Genomic DNA, 19,613 nt, shown 5'->3' with positions numbered 1-19,613 from the left:
CTCTGACTGTGTAACTACCCCATCACAAACCCTCCCCCCCACTCCTCCCCTGCAAACTTTAGATGTAATTGAATTCTCATCAGCACTCAGTTCAGTTTATACTTAATAAATAATTCAGATTTGAATAATGGGTGACATCCTTCTCTGGTTTCAATTGCATCTCCATTGACTCTTTTCTTAGGAGATACAAGGCAACAAAGGCAACTATTTAAAATGTCTACATGTTAAATAAATCAAGCACACCCGGGACCCTTATAAATATATTCAGCAGAGCCTTTGGGCCACTACGGTATCACATTTACTTAGCTTTTTAAAGATGTACTGGTGATAATTACTGTCATGCAGAGTAGGATCAAATAACAAATAGCTCCAATACCAGAGCCTCTCAGAACAACATACCAGAAAATGTAATCATCCATTTCAAATTACCATTACAAAAAACCCTATCACCTTGCTCACATGAACATCAAAAAACCTATTATCATAACCAATGGAGAATCAGCATTTAAGAATAAAATTCATTGCATCTGAATTTAATTTCCTTCTCAGTCCTGCCTTTAATCCTTCCCCTCCTTTTGTTCTCATGATGACTTTTATTTAATACTCACCAGACTGTCATATCAGTACATTGTGCTGTGCATTGTGAGGCCTTATTAAACTTCCGTCAATACTCTCCACTCAGGTGAATTTACAATACAAATGAAATCTGCTGGAGTGGAATACCATTAAATGGAGGAAGCACAACAGCTGAGTTTCAAATGAACTGTCTGGATAGTGACGGCTTTGCATTTTTAACCTTCAACCTTAAAGGTGCACTATGAGTCCCTCCATGGGCACCTCTGTTGACATTCCAAGTACATTTCAAACACAACTATCCTGTGCCCCCAGTGTTTGTTTGATGTTTACGACCCCTGTGTTGTCTCCAGAGACCGTTTTTTTTCACAATGTATTCTGGGGGCAGGCAGCTAGTGGATCAAGGAGAGATGCCAACAATTTGAGACAAAAATAAAATCGTGCTGAAACCATGCAGGAACTTACAGTGTAACTTTAACCTTTTCCTACACCTGTGGCTGGAAATTACGTTGTTTTTGTCACCTTTGATGGAAGGTCAAATACATCTGTGCAATTAATAGCTCCTAGGTAATCTAATCTTCAAAACTATAGCCAGAAGGCCTTGTCAACACTAAGCCAGTTACGTAAATGGGACGATTATTTCATAAGACTAAAAAAGTGATGAAGGCAAGATGGATGCCGAGCACATGTGTAGTCCGGCAGGTGCCCCATGTGTGCTGTCTAACCTGTTCAAAGCCAGCAAAAAAGCCTTTCCATCCTCTAGTTGGATACCTAATGCTGTTTTTGTTATTTTTCTATTGTTATTGACCACAGCGGACAGCCATGAAAAACAATGCCTGCGCAACATACTGAAATCAGTGTGTCCTGCACTCTACCTTCCTAAACAATGGGTGAGCCAGAGTGCCAATTCACGTTGCGGGAAAATCAAAGAATCAACTCAGCTAGTAAAACTGTGAGACTTTTACTTCTGGCATGCGTGGTGTTGCTGGCAGGTGTCATGGAGACCAACCTTACAGCCCACATCCTTAGAACATTGGCTTCCAGGCGAGTTTGGCTTCACAACAGGCTCAGTTGGCCCACTCTCACTGGCTAACGCAGCCACGGCTACGGCCGATGTGACCAGTGGCGACCATCCATCAGCTGTGGTCATTCCCCACATGCCCCTGGGCTCCTGTGACCATAATCGGTTTGTTAATTCCTACCATAACCACTGCGTTTTCAGTAGCTGCTGGGTCGAGGGCCCACGTCACAGAGCCGGGGTTGCAGTGGCTGCCCATCTGCAACAACTTCTGGAACAGAGACGCTGAACCGGTCCACCAACATCTGGATTTTCACATAGCTGTGCCGAGCCGAGAGCCAGCTTTACAGCAGCGGGAGCTTGATGAACACTTGTCTCCACCACCCCTGACCGGCACAGCAGTAGCGGAGCTAGGCCCAGCTGCCATCGGCGAGTCAGAGATACTGCCCAGCGTGTCAGTGGCAGTGCTGTGCTGAGGGTCAGCGATGTAGCAGCAGACAACTGAAGGTGTTCTGCTGTCGCCCGATGCAGTTTCCATCTCTGCGCTGCTGCCCTTGATCCACACCAGTGGTGGGGGAACGCTGTGCTTAGCGAGCGTCAGTTCGACTACGGGCCCCCCAGTACGTCTGAGCCGGGAAACAGCGATGCAGTGGGAGGCCATCACCACAACGCAAGGAACAAAAGATTCCACACAATGGCGGACGTAAGATTAATAACCCAGTACTCAGAAAACATAAACAACTCAAATTATTTAGGAGACTAAACAAGGCCAGGACTGTCTGGGATCTGGTGTTTAAAAAGGGGGGGCTGTTTGGGGGTAATTTAAATGTATTCAGCTTGGTGCCAAAACGTGAACAGGTTGAACATTTTCTATGTAATTCTAATGTTGAATTTATGGGTTTATCTGAAACGTGGCTCACCAGCTCCTCACCCAAAGCTGCTGTGTCACTACCAGAATACCAAGCTTTTAGGAAGGATAAGGGGTCATGAGAGGTGGGGGGGGGGGGGGGGGTTTCTTGTATGTTAAGAACAATTTAAAAGGCAATCAGATCAAATGGCCCAGTAACACCACAAAAACCCATAACCTGTTAACAGGTCTCTCAGACCACAATGTAATCTTTTTTTCTAGAAAGGTCAACGCTCAGAAAATCCATATCATACTCCTACCAACCATACTATTAATATGACAATTCCCAAGAACCAACTACAAAATGTGGACAAAGCTTTGAAAGATATTGACTGGATTGGCTTTATAGATTGCGAGGATGCAGTGACTTATTTCTCTCGAAAGTCAAAGAGTCATATCCTCTCTTTTTCCAGGAGGGGGCACCAACTCTCTCCCCTGGCTAATAAAGCTAATAAAGCACAGGGATCAATTACTCTGAAAATATTTTAACTCTGGACTTAATATAGACAGACTTAGTTTCACAGGAGTCAGAAATAAAGTGATGTCCGAATTACGAAAGGCTAAAGCAAATATTTTCATCCAAATTATTAAAAATGCTGGAGGTAACGGTAAAAACTATGGCAGAATTAAAAATTAAAAATCTTCTGGTGAGAGACCCAATTGTTCTGGCACAAGAGCTTCATTCCTTCTTTGTTAAATCAACAGTAGATTTGGTGAAACAGTTCCCATCTAATTAGCAGGTTCCTACCTGAAAATGATCATCTCAAATTTTATATCCAAGAAATCACAGACCCAGAAGTCATTGACATCATTACGGCTCTGAACAACTCTAAAGCCAAGGATATGTATGGGCTTGACACTAGTTTTATAAAATCACCCAAACAGGCTTTAGTGCTTCCACTTATGCACTTGGTTAATCTAGCTATAAAAAATTAAATTTTTCCGAAAGCATGGAAATTGGCCTCAGTCATCCCAGTATTTAAAGCTGGAGAGAAATCTGACAAGAATAACTATAGACCAATTACCATTCTACATCTAACTTCGAAAATTATTGAAAAATGGATTAGTAAACAAATCATTGAATTCCTCAGCAATAGCCAAACATCTTTACATCCCATGCAGTTTGGGTTCCAGCCACATCACTCAACCGAGACTGCATTGGCCATGTTTATGGAAAACATCAAATGTCAGCTAGATAAAAATGGATGTGTTGGTGCCTTATTTCTGGATTTAAAAAGAGCTTTTGATACCGTCAATCACAAAGTGCTGCTATCTAAATTGTCACGTTTCAATTTTTCTGCTCAACCTATTAACTGGTTTCACTCATACTTGTCTCACAGAGAACAATACACTGTGGTGGGTGGGGTTAGTTCTGCCTACATGGGTTGTTCAGTAGGAGTCCCCCAAGGCTCCATCCTGGGGCCCATTTTGTTTTCTTTATATTAATAATTTACCTGAATACTGTTTACATGTTAATGTCCAGCTTTATGTTGAAGACACTGTAATTTTTACTGAAGCAAAAGATCCTGAGCAGCATGTGTTCTCTCAACAGCTCTCACACACATACAAACATGGCTCAATAGATCGTGTCTTATCTTAAATGCAACCGTTATACTTGCTCCATCGGGGGTGTTGTTGAGCACAGAAGAGTTGGAAGTTGTTAATTAGTGTAAATATTTAGGTGTGATTGTTGACTCTAGACTCTCTTTTAAAAACAATGTTAAAATGATATCCAAAACAATAAAATTCACTCCTCAAATCAGAGGATCTCTGTCAGATGCAGCTGCTCTGATGTTTCTGCATTGAAGGATACTTTCACATCTGAACTATTGCATCACAAGAGGGTCTATTTTCGGGTTCTACTACTTAAAAACCAGTTGAGCTTCTGTACAAGAAGGTGCTTAAGACTCTGGTTAAAAAAACTCTCTCTTATCATCGTTGCAATATCTTATCTTAGAGAAATTGAGTTTTGATAATTATTGTAAATTTTCCTCATTATGCTTAATTAATAAAGTACTTCATGGCCTGTTGCCACCTCCACTGGTGGAGTTTATTAAATACAGGCAATCTCGGATCACCAAAGCTGTTGTATACAGGGACTGTGAGATTCCTTTTAGAAAAACCTCCTTCAGCCATAATTCATCTATTAAAGGTAGTGTATTATGGAACACTTAGTCCTCGGGCTACAATCTAGCACATTTACTGTGTACTGCTGTACTTGTTCATCAATGTGCATTGTCCTGAATTAATACATAAATGAATGAATAAATAAATCAAATCAAATAAAACAAATGGTCTCAGTGCAGCAGGGGTTATTTGTTTGATTCAACAAATATAATTTATAATATAATTTTTTTATAATTGTCTCATTTCCTGACAACAGTTAGCTAAGATAGGTCAATGACATTAACGGACTTTTGTGAAAATGGAGGCTATGCTGTATTATTTTTATCCCTGGTGGGGACAAAATGCAACCCGGACATACACACACACACACACACACACACACTCAAAGTGATCAATGCTATGTCATTAATAGACCACATATTATCTAAAATAGATGTATTTTAAACTAAGTAAAATGCTGTGTCTATGGTGCCATAGAACGATAAAATGTGAGGGGCAATTGCTGGTTGTATTTAGCCGCTCAGTTGTTTTGCTGCCAATGGGTAACTGCAAGCCGGCTACATGCACCGCCAGATAACGGCCCTTACTGGGGCCATGGTAGTTGAGTTTTGCCTGATAAAGTGAGCGACATGCAGCAATGACAGTTAGGTTTAGGCACTAAAAGTTAACGAGTATTTTGTTTTTGATGCAAAGTGAACTCCACTCCTTGTGGAGTTAGCCTGAAGGTGAAGTAACATTTTGCATCATTGTTACTCACAATAATTTGACTGTTTTTGTAGTTTGTGTCTAGCACTCAAGGTTTCAACTGTATGGACGTTAGTTTTAGCTAGCAAGAAACAGACTCAGCACCCGTGTGTTGAGTGTGACAGTTTGTGTTTGTTCATGAGATAGCACCCCACCAGAACTTCAAGTTCGTTCTGCTATATTCCCCTAGCTCTAGCTCAGTCAGTCAATACACAAAAAAAGTGGCTAGTGACTTCAAAGTTCAAGCATCAAGCCATGGCAAAAGTTTATAATTTAATATAAATCTTAGCATGCCATTAGAAATGCTACGAAAAGAACAATGAGAGGTCACAAACTTCGCTCTTTTGCTGCACACAGTTCTGTTCTCTGGTTTGTGGGGCAGAGTGACACAGTAGATTTATTTTTGATAGTCTTTCAGGATTTAACAATGCCATTAATGAATTAAAATCCCATTTGATGCACTATATTTGCCAGCATGTAAAACCTGTTTGACATTTCTGTGGATGCATGATGGAAGAATGAAACAATGAAACAAATAGTCAAGTATGTTTCTGGTAGACAAGAGAAGAAAATAATGTTGACACTTACTTGCCCTTATAATTAAAAAAAAACTCTGCATGCTGAATGGAACATTCAGTCAATCATAATGTTATGTTCAAATGAGTTATCGGTGGATTGTGATTTTGAAATGCTCTTTTGCTCTTATTTGGTGGGAACTAATGTTGTCTCAGGACCACATACACTTTTTTAAAATAAAGGATACAATTTGTGCCATGTGATTCCATCATAAGTCAACAACAACACAACAGTGCATGTAACATTTTTGCACTTGTTGTAATGTTCAGCATATTTTTGCTTATTCTTTTTCAAGGGTCCTTAACACTCCTTTAACACCTACAACATTATGCATAACTGCAGACTTACCTTGCATGCAGAGATTTGGATCAACTATTTGAAATTCATTCATACTTCATAACACAACATGAATTTCCATCTTGAAATATTTGAACAGTTTTGCAAGATTGAAAACCCTTTTTTGGACTCTTTCTTGTGTCCATATTGTTGCTGTAACAACTTTGTTTTCTGAGTCCAACAGTAGTATTATCTCCACTGTGACATGTGATAGTCAATTTGTCACACTTATGCTCATACTTGGATTGGAAAAAGCAGAGTTGGCAGCAAATTGATTGCCATCTTTGGGAAACCAGTTTACCATGGTTGACACTGTTTGGTTTTGTGAAGCCAGATATTGCAAAGATAAGACAAGCCCCAGGTGTTGGGACAAGTGACACAAACAACACCATTTCAACACCATCACCAAAAAATATCTGCAGTATCATTTTCCTCATAGTGCTGAAAGACTTGTATTAATAACTATCAGACAAAAACTTACAATAATACGTATTCCTTTAGTCCTATATGATTAAAACCAGTATTTGGGGAGGAGAAAACAAAAGAGTCACAAAGTGAGCACACAGATTGCTCCATCTCACTGGCGTACCAATATACTAATGTTGTTTATTAGCACAAAAAAAACAGTAATGATCCACTTGAGGGACCACAGTGCTATTCTAAAAAACGAATGCTTCTAAAACAGCACAGCTGAGGTTGACTAGTGTGTCATCAGGGAAGCGTCCACTTAAACAGCAGATGTAAAAATTGCAACATGAGAGTCACATTTTCAAACTCTCTGAGATCACAATGGCAGCTAAACAAGTGGGCTTTGATGCACATTTCCCATTCACACTTCTCTGTCTTTCTCCTTCTTTACTTCCCACCCCTATCACTGTCTATTCAGATGTCTCAGCAACCTCTAATCTCTCCATCTCCTCGTCTTCACTGCTGGAACAATGTGTCCTGACAGTCGACAGGAATCCGTCCTCTCGGGGGCATAAACAGCTGTGACTGGTAACCTGATTAAAAGGTCCAAGATTGCATGTGGAGATTGAAAGAAGAGAGAGACGAAGAGATTGGAACAATAGAAAGAAAAAGATAACAGCTAGAATGATAAATGACCAGCAGCTCCGGCCTTTGGTTCCTAAATCCTCGGGAACACCAGATTAACATGGTCTCACTAACAGATTACAGATTACAATGTACTATCAGAATTTTTTTTTTAGATTTAAACTCACATGCATTTAAGATGAAAACACTGTCTTCCAGTTGCACTCTCAGCTCTTTTCTTCTTGTTTCTTTGTCAGTCTTCCCTTCATGGCTCCCTTGGAGAATTAGCAACCCCCCCCCCCCCCCTCTCTGCTTCAAATTCTTTTTTTTTGTTACAGGCTTTATTGTGTTCTCAAGTGTTTATTGTTTTTAAAAAAAAAAAGCCTCAGAGGATAGAGACCCTGATAAAAGATGGAGGTGGTAGACCAGAGAGAATGAAGGATAAATCCCCCTCATTTCAGAGTTATGAACCCTAAATGGGTTGACATTTTAATAAGGCTACTTAAAAAAACGTAGCCAGTGGCACATATCCATTAATACATAACAAATGCTTTAAATTTCAAATGTATTAAGCCTATCCTGAATCCATTTCTTGTACCTTATTCAATATTGTCAGAGACACTTGAGCACAGCGGTGTAACACACACTTGTCACCAGACCCATGTAACCACAGTTAAGTATCAACACAATAATCGATTCCAGGTCAGGTGGGAATGGTGCTCCAGTGAATTGGGCCCTGTTCCTTGATTTGGAGCCATTTTATGTTTACTTGAGTCAATACGTGTAATGTGACAAAATGTATTTTGACAAATGTTAAAAGTTACACTTGAAGCCATCGACTCAGTATTTTGCATTCTATCCAGAACTAAATTACAATGAATGTTAAATTGATCTATAACCCTACTATAGCCCTGAACCCTAGGCTTCAAAGACCCATACAAAGAGGAAAACACAAGACATATACTCTCCACAGTTTAAAAAATACTATCAGTAGTAATGGAAAAATATATTTTACATGAGGGAAAAGAGCTCATGTCCATGGATCAGAGATGGCAAATGTACTCACTTCCCGTATTTAAGTAGAAATACAGATACTTGTGTTAAAAATACTCTGGTAAAAGTAGAAGTACTGATTTAACTTCGTTACTCAAGTAAAAGTAATAAAGTACAGACTTGGAAATTAACTTAAAGCATAAAAGTAAAAGAAGCCATGCAAATGACAACTATTGTTTTTTGCAAAGCTACCTGGACCACACAAATGTTAATAGAGTGCATGCTGAGAAACTTAAGTGGACATGGAAAAAAAGGCTCTTTATATGCCATTGGCTACATTTGAAATGGATGTCTGCCAACAGGCCTAAAACATCACATATATGATTAATGTGACAAATACTGCGACTCCAGGTTAATATGACTGAGTAGCATGACATGAATTTAATTGTGATTCTGTGAGAATTCACGGATCAAATTCTATTTTTGAACCTTCCCCTTAACATTTAAAGGAATCTACATGTAAGTGTGTGCTCAAATATGGCTTTTGAAAGAAAATAAAGGATTAAATATGAATTACTAAACAGGTATAAATTAAGAAGTTCCCCAGCACATTGGCCAGGAGTCCTTCTTGATGCCTACTATCTCAAACATCTCTCTCAGAGAAGGACAAGGTTGATCGGGTATGTCTTGCTGCTTGTCTTCCAAATCTCTGGGATCTCCGTTTTCTTCATTTTCAATCAATGTCACCATCCACACTATGTGTTAACGTTAGCACCATCAAGCTGCACTGATTTGCCGCAAATGAATGCAGAATGTCGCCGAATCTGTTGAGTTGTCTTAGTGGTGCGTCAAGTGCAACGTGCAGCATGGTCCCATCCGATTAGATTTAATATGGTAATGAGGACGCAAACAACAGTAACTGTAACTCCAGTGAAATTATTTGAAACTTGTTAGTGAAGACAAGATTAGGACTGTGTTTAAAGCTGATTCTGGTTTCCAACTTGGCCCCAGGTGTTAAAACACGGACGGAAACCACTCTCTGTTGATGCAATGTGAAACCTAGCTAACAAGTGAAGAACACAAACAACTAAATCACTAGCTAACTTACTTTAAATATGCCAGAACTATAAACCAATTCAACAACAGACGTTGAACTAACAGCATAAATTATATGACTTACAGTTCTCAAAGACGCACACACACAATCTCAACTGATTATCCTGCGGACAGCTAGTCTCTTTTTCTTCTCTCACTTTTTTCTCTGTGAGCTGTGTGCACTCGCTCACGGTGTAAGGCGCGTCTCCGCGCTATTCTCCGACATGACGACCTCTTGTACAAAACTAAAGTAAAAAGCCAATTTTGTAAAATGGAAGGAGTAGAAAGTACCGATATCTGTGTAAGGAATAAAAGTAAAAAGTCGCCACAAAAAATAGTAAAGTAAAAATTTCAGAAAAATCTACTTATAGTAACAAAGTCTTATCAGCAATTGTGTTATCCATGGCATCTCGCTCATGGATAAGAAAATGGCCTGTGTAACGATGTTACCACATCAAGGCCTTGATGTCAAGTGGCCCATCAGAAATCAGGCCCAATCCTGACACCCTTATTACTTTTACTTTCTGTGCTCCTTCTGGGCCATACAGTACAGTTGGGATTGATAAAGTGTACTTCCACACTTATGCTGATGACACACAGCTTTACCTCAAAATTATTCCAATATGGATGTCTAGTAAACAAGTTAAAGAGGTCAAAAAGCTTTATGCAGTTTAAGTTAAGTCTAAATCCAGACAGCTAGCTAGACTATCTGTCCAATCTGAGTTTTCTGCATGACTAAAACAACTTTTGAACGTGCTTGTTCCACTAAAAAAAGTTCCTTCCCGAGGCTATTTTGCAGCGGCAGCGCTGCTTTCCCGTTTAGCACCACCCAAGACAATGGTGATTGGTTTAAACAAAATGCAAATAAACCAGAGCACGTTTTTCTCCCATCCCGGATGGCTGTGTGGACTAGCCAGACCCTCCTTTGCAGCGCCGCGGTGGAGGTAGGTGTGGCAAAGCGAGAATAATCATTCATTCATGTTCTTAATCATTTCTCTGGTACGTTTTTGTTATTTTTTCTTCAGTCCTTACACCTTTCTCTGTACAATTATTCGTATTTTCAATTCCCCGTGGCCCATATTCTCAAAGCAATTTCTGCATCTAGAGGTAACACAATTAGAGGTTACCTGTTTGTTAATAGTACCAAGAGCCACATACCTTGGGGATTAACTGTTGCTTCATGTCCCTCTACACACAAATAACCAGCAAATCTGTGCCAGACCTTTGCTGGCACACAATTCCGCCACGAATTACAGATTCCAAGATCGGTCCTCTGAAGTGGTGAATCCTACTTCAATCGTGAAAAGGATTTTCAACACTTTTATACTTTGCTTGATGGTAGGCCCAATGGTTACATGCCAGCCAAAGGTAATTTAAAAATTAGCCTAAGCTAATTATTTCATTGTGTCTGCAGGTGATCTCCCTGGGTGTTTTTGACATTTTTGTTGTTTTGGGCCATTGTTATGCTTCTCTTTCTTGCCCATATCCATGTCTTCTTGTAAGCCAACGGGATCCTGTGATGGGCTGAATGAGGTTATGCTGGCTGTGCTGTGTTGTGTCGTACTGTGCCTGGAGACATTACAAACCTACAGTGGGGCCTCAGAGTAAAAGGTTTAGCTGCGCTGCATGCCATCATGTTATTTGATCACTAACTGTTTTGGTGAATTAGTCATATTACAGCACAAATTAGTAGTGGAACCAGACCATGCCAGGCCCAGGTGCAAACCGTTCCGCTGAGCCCTTTGTCCAAACCATGTAATTCCCTATTTATAGATGGGCACTTTGTGGCCCATGCATACAACAGACTACTAATATAAAAAAAAAAAACACCTTCCTCAGCATTGTCCTACTGGAATTCATCCTAATGAAATAATCAATCATATTATAAAAGTTTTGGACAAGGTTGTATGCGTAACATTCATAAACACATGTATGTAATTGCAAAATTATGCATTCCCAAGGCATGAACACCACAGCGGCTGCAGCACAAACACATAATAAAGCAAAGAGAATGCAACATTTTTGCACACCACGATGTGCACCAGGTAATATTACGTAGCTATCAAACACTGTTCTTACTTTGCCTTATGGGTTGTTATAGTCTTAATTAATCCATTAGTAACTACTCATCAATTTGAACAGCATTGTGCGTGCCCTGCAATTTTGTCAACAATCTGCTTTGAGTACAACGTGCTTGTTCATTCTTGATGGATAATACGACCAATCCTCTAAACCTCTCATTGCGCTCAAAGATATATTTTTAGCTTAGAGAATGAGCCCTCAGCAGTCACAGTGGTGTAAAGGACCTTTTAAAACAGCAGACTTAAGGTAGAAATCCCCACTTGATGATCCATGAAGAAAATATTAGCTTGATTTCAAAGGAATCTGTTGGCTGTGGAATTACATTGTAGATCTGTTAGATTTGTGTCACCAACATGCCCACAGAGTGGTTCAATAAATAAAGGATTAATAAAGTATGTGCTACAGTATACACTTTTTGTTGCTACCCCATCTCTTAGTACATGGAGGGAGTTGTGTGTATCCTCTGATGCACATAAAGTCACCAGCAGTTTTTTCCCATTCCTTTTTCACCTTTTGGCCTGGCCACCTTAAGGGAACCTTCTGTGGTGTTGGGGTTAAAAGGTCTGGAATATAAACTGGAGCAAAGCTATTAATCATTTATATTTTGGTAGTAACATTCACGCTATCCTCAACAGATCCCCCCCATCCTACTGTAACCAACCAGTGGGAGATGCTGGTGCTGTGACAAGGACATAATCCCTCACCAGCTTCCCGTCCCGTCAGCATTGCCAGTTGTGATTGATGGTGCTGCCACAAACCTTAGCTGTGTGCCCCATATGTTAGCTTTCCATACATTAAACTGTAAAACTGTGAAATATCCCCTATTCAGTGTAGATTTAGGATTTGTTTACTCAAAAATAATCTGAAGAGAAAACGCAAAAGTGACGTTGGGTTATCATTTTTTATTAAGTTGTTAAGTAAGGGGAAATCTGCGTGCATATGGTGAGGCAAAATTGTGTGAAATTCAATGTAGTATGCACTCCAGGCAGCTAGATGGCAGTGTGAAGCACTGCAACACAAAACCACCAAGTCCGCGCGCCTGCGTACAACCATCCTTCTGCTTCTCTCCCTAGTAGCGCAAAACCAAAATATGGCAAAGTGAACAACAAAACAGTTGACAAACAACAGTGGAGCCCAACAGGCTGTCAGAAGCAAATGAAGTGACTAATTGAATTTAGCCAATAGGACATGTGGCATAGTCAATTTTTTTAAACAAGGGTTAGTTAGTTACACTTTGTTAAAGTCTGGAAAGTTAAAGTAAACAAACTACAAAAAGGCTATCCCCCCATGCTGCACACAGCCTTTGAATAGCTTTCCTCTGGCAGGTGTCTTTCCTGCCTCAGATGGAGGATTGTTTGTTGGAGCCTCAGCTTTGTTTCAAAGGCTGTCCCTCTTCTGAACCGGAGCCTTTGTCCTCTCCAGCCCTTTACTGACACTGGCTGCAACAATGAATGTGCACAATAACAACTTTAAATAGAGTAGCTGCTCAATGTGTGAAAAGGTAGCGCCAAGGAAAAACAAAAATGTGTTACTGTCACGTGTTGTGTTTTTTGTTTTTTACTTGTATTATAATTTGTGTCTACCATCCATGATCCTCATTTAATTAATTTTTTTTTTTTTTTTTTTGACAGAAGAGTAAAAAGAAATAACAAAGTCTAAATATAGGCTAGCATGTCTTGCTGCTCCAGATGTTTGTTAAAGGGCTGTTACAAGACGACAGCATTTGAAATTCATTTTTTCTAATGAATGTAATTTATGTCAAAACAATGCTGGCATCTGACAGGCCAGATTCATTTAATTGAGACTGTTGGTTTTATCTAACAGCAGTGACGTCAGCAGTACAAAAAATAAAACAAACCTGCAAACCTGCTTTTGTGGGTTCCAGACAGGCTTTTGTTTAATGAGAAAAGCACAAATAAGCAGGTAATTCTAGCCTTACAACCATGCCTTCTTCACTGTCACACTGCAGACGTTCATTAGATGTTTACAGCAGCTAAAGCCAAGGCAGACTACTGCATGTGGCTAAAAGGCTGACAAGCCAAGCAAACAGCTTCAGTAGTTGGGGACATTTAAGAACCAGGGTTGAGGAAAACAATGACTCTCACATTTAAATTCATAAAACATGACTGGAACAATAGAAGAAGCTGTGGTTTAGGCTGTGTAAACCATAGTTTGCATTTAGCAGGCAAGATACCGGTTCAGCCCCCAATGTGTTTACCGAGAGAAAGTTTGTGGTCTGTATTTTTAATGAAGCTGCTGTCTCATTTTGAAACTTAAAATTGAAACTCTGTTGGCTTGTTCTTGTACAAGTATTGACTTTTAGTGCCCAGAGTGGCCACTGGAGCCTTTTTTGAAATCCTCCAGAAAGCAAGTAAACCATGTTTGGATGTTGAGGCTGTTGCAGTTGTGTTCAAGTTAATACACTTACATCCCCTGTGGGGGAAGGACATCAATACTACTGGATCTAACCCACAACTGTCTGGCAGCCCATTGACAGATGGCAGCTAAAGTTTGTATTTTTAACTATACATTCAAAGTTCCAGGTAGAGCACCACCTTCTAAACATCAAACACTGTAACTTCTGAACATACTTCAGAAGAAAAGTGAGGACTCAAACTATTAATGCAAAAATAAAGAATACACTAAATTGGACTACTTGTATCAAGACAATCTGACATGCACCTTTTTTCTTATCACTGCAGGTTTTGCTTAGAGGAATTAAAAATGATTTAAAATAATTAGCACTGCCAAGCTGTATAAAAACACCCTGTACCGTATTGAACAGTTAATGACAACACAACAAAGACCTTGCCGTTTAAGCAATACTGAACAGCTTGTTCAGCACAACATTCATGGGTTGGAAAAAATTATTGCTTCTCCTGTTCTTTTTTGCCTACTGGCTTTTATAAAGTGTGACTGTCTCAATCTCCAGACAAGATCAGAGCTTTTGGTTGAACAGTTCTGCCTCACTGTGGGTTCCATGTGAACTTACAAAAGTGAAAACATCAGTATTTGGATTTCACAAAGCTACACAAATGGCTACCAAGGGTTTTAAGGAAGGAATTCACATTGACATTTATAGCAAATGGTTATTCAAGAATTCTGCTGAGAGAAAAAATACCATGACAAAACAAAAACAACGATAGTCAACAATACTAACTATGCGGAAGGTTGCGGTGTTGGAGGAGGCTGCAGTAGCAAATAACATTGGCTTGATTGTATTAGCAGAGTAATAGCGTGTGTCAGGTTGTAATGGCTGTGCTGTACACCCGCATGAAAACAAAAGGACGCTGCAAGTCTGCTGGTAGCCAAACAGAGGCCCATACTACGTATCAAGATCAACATGCCCTGGATTTATTTCAGGTTCTCGGCTTCACCTAACCCAACAACTGCAGTCCCGCATAAGCTGTGTCACGATGGTGGTTAACAACTAGTTCAATCAACCCAGAGTTTTCAAGAGACGCCCACAATCACATAAAAGAGGCCATGTTTGCACCCCATGACCAATCTCACACATCTACCAGAGTCACATTTCTTAAATAACAAGAGCAAACTATAATACTACATAAATATGAAGAACACAGACATGGTTTTACACGCAAAACGCAATACTCTCGCTGCTTCCTAAAACAGGAAGGAAAGCTGGCAAAAAAAATAGTCAACACTGTAATGCGTAAATCACAATGCATGTCAATACCACTTCCCCATCAGTCAGGAACAAGATCTGACCATAATTACACTTTTGCAACTGTCGTTGCTTTAGCCTTTTCTTTCAGTTGCAACCTTGGCAGTGGGAAGCGATTGTGAGAGCAAATAAAAAATATAAAAACATAATTCAAACCGATGCAACACATGGCTCAAGAAGCTGACAAATAGCCTATATGGAATTCCATCCGTTAAAAACCTAAATTTTTCATAAAGATACCCATCAGGTTATGTCAACGGGGTTGTCGGTCTCTAAATGTTTTGACTTTTCTGAGCACACCTCTGTTTCTCTGCGCACCGAGCTCCAGCGGATCGTCTAAGAACGGTGACGCCGTTATCAACCGACTATTGATTGTTCAGTAGACGGTGTTTTTACACCGGTTGATCTCTAATCTCCAACATAAACTGCCCCCGAGTAGGTTAGGAGTTCAGCATAAGTTACCAGGGCGATTCAACCCAGTAACAAGTAATCCACCGTTGTGATACAGAAAACCCTGGCTTGAACCTAAAGTTACCTTGTGAACGCCAAATCTTTCCTCGTAGTACAGGCCTCAGGTCAGCTTAGCTCAACTACAACTAAACTGCATCCTCAAATATGTTGAGTGAAACATATTTTCTCCCGGGTTAAGTTTTTTTCTAACGTATCACAATCACAAATGTCATAATCTATGTCAACGTAGAGAGGAGGTTGGGTGGATAGATGGGTCAGACAAACACGGGACCTTTAGGCAAGGCAAGGCAAGGCAGCTTTATTTGTATAGCACATTTCAGCAACAAGGCAATTCAAAGTGCTTTACACAAAATCAGTTAAACAGATAAAACACAAGTAAAAACAGTTAAAAATCACAAGCATTAAAAACCGGTAAAACACATGAATAGACAGTTAAAAACAAAGAGAAACATAAAACACAAGAATAAAATTTACAGTGCAGCATAAGAAATTTAAAGAAATGATTAGTCATTTAAAGAAAGGCAGCATCAAATAGAAAGGTCTTCAGCCTTGATTTAAAAGAACTGAGAGTAGCAGCGGATCTACAGGTTTCTGGGAGTTTATTCCAGATATGAGGAGCATAGAAACTGAAAGCTGCTTCACCCTGTTTAGTTCTGACTCTGGGGACAGAAAGCAGACCTGTCCCAGATGACCTGAGAGGTCTGGGTGGTTCATAGTGTAGTAGCAGATCAGCAATATATTTTGGACCTAAACCGTTAAGTGATTTATAAACTAGCAAGAGTACTTTGAAATCAATTCTTTGAGACACAGGAAGCCAGTGTAAAGACTTCAGAACTGGAGTGATGTGAGGACTCGAGCAGCAGCGTTCTGAATCAGCTGCAGCTGTCTGATTGATTTTTTAGGGAGACCTGTAAAGACCCCGTTACAGTAGTCAAGTCTACTGAAGATAAAGGCATGGACAAGTTTTTCCAAATCCTGTTGACACATAAGTCCTTTAACCCTTGATATATTCTTAAGGTGATAGTAGGCTGACTTTGTAATTGTCTTAATGTGGCTGTTAAAGTTCAGGTCTGAGTCCATGACTACACCAAGATTTCTGGCTTTGTCTGTTGTTTTTAACATTGTTGTTTGAAGCTGAGCGCAGACTTTTAATCGTTCCTCTCTTGCTCCAAAAACAACCACCTCAGTTTCTGGCACATCCAGCCGTTAATTTGTTCGATGCACTTAGTCAGTTTTTGTATTGGACTATAGTCCCCTGGCGATAAGGTTATGTAAATTTGTGTGTCGTCCGCATAACTATGGTAACTTATTTTGTAGCATGTAGATGTTAAACAGAAGAGGCCCCAGAATGGAGCCTTGCGGAACTCCGCACGTCATATTTGTACGCTCAGATGCATAATTACCTATAGACACAAAGTAATCCCTATTCTTTAGGTAGGATTCAAACCAGTTTAGTACTGAGCCAGAAAGGCCAACGCAGTTTTCCAACGGTCTAGTAGTATGTCATGGTCGACCGTGTCAAATGCAGCACTGAGATCAAGTAATACTAAGATTGAAATTTTGCCATTATCTGTGTTAAGGTGGATGTCATTAAAGACTTTGACAAGAGCCGTTTCAGTGCTGTGGTGTGGTCGGAAACCCGACTGAAAGGTATCAAAACTGTTGCTTAGTGACAAGAAATGGTTGAGTTGTTGAAAGACTACTTTTTCAATGATTTTACTTAAAAACGGAAGGTTTGATATTGGCCTATAGTTGCTCATTAGTGACTTGTCTAGGTTGTTCTTTTTTAAGAGTGGCTTGATTACTGCAGTTTTCAGGGCCTGTGGAAAGATACCTGAAAGAAGAGATGTGTTCACAATCTGTAGAAGATCAGAAGTCAAACAATTGGAAACATTTTTGAAAAGTCCCGTTGGTAGAACATCAAGGCAACAGGTCGAGGTTTTCAGATGTTGAATAATGTCCTCCAGGTTTGTATGGTTGATCGTGTGAAATTCTGTCATATTGGAACTATTTTTGCTTGAACACTGTGACAACACATATCCTGGACTTGATATGGAGGCACTGACTGTTTGTCTAATCTTTTGAATTTTGTCTTTGAAGAAGGAGGCAAAGTCATTGCAGGCCTTGGTAGATAAAAGTTCAGATGCTACTGGTACTGGAGGGTTTGTTAACCTATCAACAGTAGCAAACAAAGCACGGGAATTATTATTGTTTCTAGAGATAATATCAGAGAAAAAGGACCTTCTTGCATTCCTCAGTTCCAAATTATAAATGCGAAGTCTCTCTTTATAGGAGTTATAATGGACCAGGAGATTTGTTTTTCGCCACCTTCGTTCAGCTTTCCTACACTCTCTTTTTTCTGTTCTCACCAGTAGGACATTTCTCCATGGAGATCTTTTCTTACCAGATACAACTTTGACCTTAGTGGGAGCAATGGCATCAATAACATTTGTAATTTTACAGTTGAAATTATCTACAAGCTCACTGACTGATAGCCCAGAGAGGGCTGGTGTGGAGGAGAAAAGCTGTATAAATGTGTCACTGGTGTTTTCAGTGATATACCGTTTTCTGATTATCTTTGTTTGGACACTTTTGGGCACAGAGATAGTGCCGTTAAAGAAAACACAGGAATGATCTGAGAGAGCAACGTCAGTCACCACAACCTTGGAAATGTTCAGACCTTTGGAGACAATCAAGTCCAGAGTGTGCCCCTTATTGTGGGTGGGCTTTAGCCAGGAAACTGCTAAAACTGCAGCCATTTCACGTTTGCCTGTCACTGGTACGAGGACATGATGAAGCAAATGTAATAATAATACTAATAATAATTGAGAATGCAGTTTAGTTTTATGGGAACAAATTAGTTTAGGAGACAGGGATGAACAGCTGGGGAATGAGCCAGTGATTGTAAAGCATGAATGAAGCTGCTGTTCCTAACAGATAATGAGATAACTGTTCCTAATAGATAATGAAAGTATGCCATTTGTGCTCTGCTTGAATTATCCCTATGATATGTTGCTGTTCATTTACATGCACCCAAATGTCAGTTTGAGGTCTCAACTATGTGTATAAGTTGAGTAGCAGCCGTTACATTGACTGTAGACCCCAAAAAACAAAACAAAAAACACTTCCACATTTCTTCAATAGTGTCACAACTCCAACCCATATGGAGTCAAGCTTTTCATTGCCTAATTCATTGTCGACTTAATTATACACTAAACATCTGGTGCCAGTATTCCATTATTGTTCATGTCATTACTGAGTACAGTGATAACTTCTGATCATTAAATCCCAGTCAAAGACACATTAACATTTTACCACCTGCAAGTCTTAACTGTGTTTTTTATTCCAAACCTAGCTGTAATTGCTGCTTTCTGGAGCAGATCTCTGATTCTGTGAGCCATCTCACTTGGGGCTGACATCAACCCTTGTCGCAGAGGGAGTTCTGCTTTAATACCATGTGCCATAAAATAAGATGTTTATTTTGTTTTTCGGCTTCCTAGGGAGGTGAGCCTAGTGGGTGCCGCTCTCCAGCTGCGCTTCTTACTCTCACAGTGATGGGTCCTAGCTGTTTACATTTTCAAGTATAGATTGGCGGGGGTTATGGGATTTAGAAGTTGTGCAAAGAGTGTTAAGGGGTTTAGAGCTGAGAGCACAGAGCGTAGTTAGCGGTGTTCGTTTATATGAGGCTGCAAGTAAAATGAAAATTTAGAAATGTGTCTGTGAGCATCCATTTGAGAAAGGCACGGGTAGATGAGTCTGTATCCTAATGATGGGGCTTTTCGTGTGTAACAGAGCAAGGCTGTAGCTCTTGAGAAATTCTATGTTAAACAAAGACATGGCTCATTGAACAACCTGCAAATTTAGCTATGATATGAGTAGGGAGGTTCATTTTCAAAGGTTGGTACCATGAAAGATTGAAAGACAGATTGGGAATGCTAAATTTATCATATACATCCTTAAAAGTCATACCATAA

The sequence above is a fragment of the Etheostoma spectabile genome, chromosome 16, assembly GCF_008692095.1.
Source record: "Etheostoma spectabile isolate EspeVRDwgs_2016 chromosome 16, UIUC_Espe_1.0, whole genome shotgun sequence".
Classification (NCBI taxonomy): Eukaryota; Metazoa; Chordata; class Actinopteri; order Perciformes; family Percidae; genus Etheostoma; species Etheostoma spectabile.
This window is presented reverse-complemented; position numbering follows the sequence as displayed.